The 1,516-nt window shown below is 40.6% G+C and overlaps 1 protein-coding gene across 1 annotated transcript in view; it reads left to right on the top strand.

Annotated features, from left to right (window-relative positions):
• Positions 1–1,516, top strand: part of LOC101862227 (15-hydroxyprostaglandin dehydrogenase [NAD(+)]) — a gene marked incomplete in the record, with an annotated part of 34,714 nt that overhangs the window by 7,747 nt on the left and 25,451 nt on the right.

The raw sequence follows: 1,516 nt of genomic DNA, 5'->3' as shown, positions 1-1,516 counted from the left end.
GCCTGGAGAGAGAGAGAGAGAGAGAGAGAGAGAGAGAGAGGGAGAGGGAGAGGGAGAGAGAGAGAGAGAGAGGAGAGAGAGAGAAAAGGAGAGAGAGAAGGAGAGAGAGAGAGAAGGAGAGAGAAAAGGATAGAGAGAGACAGAGACACAGACCGAGACAGACACAGAGACAGACAGATTCACAGACAGAAACAGAGACAGACTCACAGGCACAGACAGAGACAGACAGACAGATACACAGACACAGACGGGGACAGACAGACAGAGACAGACACACAGACAGAGAGAGAGACAGAGACAGAGACAGAGACAGACGGAGTAGATCTAACCATAAGTGATGGACACTTTAATTCTTTTTTTCCCTTCCTTCTAAAAATTGTTTCTTGTCTCACTGACATTCTTCTTTTTTTTTTTTTTTTTTTTAAATTTAAATTTTAGACTAAATTAGACACAACCTGAAGAATTACAAGTTTGTGATTTACGTGGTTCTTGAAAAGAAGTGGTGGGGTAGCTGCTGTTCACCGTCCGAAAGTCGTGTCCAACAAATGGACAGATGAAAGGAAGAAATAAAGAAAGCAGAGACAAAGAAAAGGAAAGATTAAAGAAAAGAAGAAAAAAAAGGAGGGAAAGAAAAAAAAATGAATACCAGTGCCCAGATATACCGTCACGCATGACCGCGCAGAGGTGGGTTGTTTTGGTTTTTGCTGTTTTTCCTTTCTGTTTTTGTTTTTTTCGTTTGCTTGGGGGTTTTTAAAAGGTGATTTTTTTTATTCTTGGGGGGGGGGGGTTGTAAAATTGTTTTGATTTGGTTTTATTTAGACCTATTATTTTGTTGTTGTTGATAGTGGGCTTCATCAAGCACTACCTCATTTGATTTCTTTTCCTTCCACGATACTCTTAGTCTTAGCAGTCTCCTGAGAAACCACCTTTCTGTTGCTTCTATTTTTATTTTCACTGTCTTTAGTGATTGTCCAGCATTCACAGCCACATAGAAGGGTTGACCAAACATAGCATTTCAGGACTTTCATTTTGGTGTTCACTGAGATGTCTCTATTGTTCAGGATTCTGTAAAGAGTAAAGGGTTACTATTACTATTACGGCAAGGTCGACGTTACCTCTGTAGCTAGCACTAGTCGAGCAGTTTTCCAGGCGGGATATTAATTATTAATTCTGTTCACAATCTAGTTTCTTTTCATTGTCAAATTATTCGGAATCTGTTTACCGCCGGCGTCTGCGTTGAAATGGAAACTTTTCACCGTCACGCGCCAGAGAAAGGAATGCGTGTTGATTTTTGAAAAAAAAAATTATTTTTTTTAAACGAGTATCTCCGCCATTTTGCTGGGATGTTTTATCCCTCGCGGCCTGGGTTGGCCTTGACATGCATGCAGGGTCAAAGTTCAAAGGTCTAAGGAGCTCGCCCCTTGTCTCGACTAACTGATCTAGTTAATTAAGATATCGCGATCTCTACTTATCTCAGTGTTAGTTAGGACCTTCATTGGTCATTCGTCATGTAATA

The sequence above is a fragment of the Aplysia californica genome, unplaced genomic scaffold (assembly GCF_000002075.1).
Source record: "Aplysia californica isolate F4 #8 unplaced genomic scaffold, AplCal3.0 scaffold00992, whole genome shotgun sequence".
NCBI classification, from domain to species: Eukaryota; Metazoa; Mollusca; class Gastropoda; order Aplysiida; family Aplysiidae; genus Aplysia; species Aplysia californica.
This window is presented reverse-complemented; position numbering and strand designations above follow the sequence as displayed.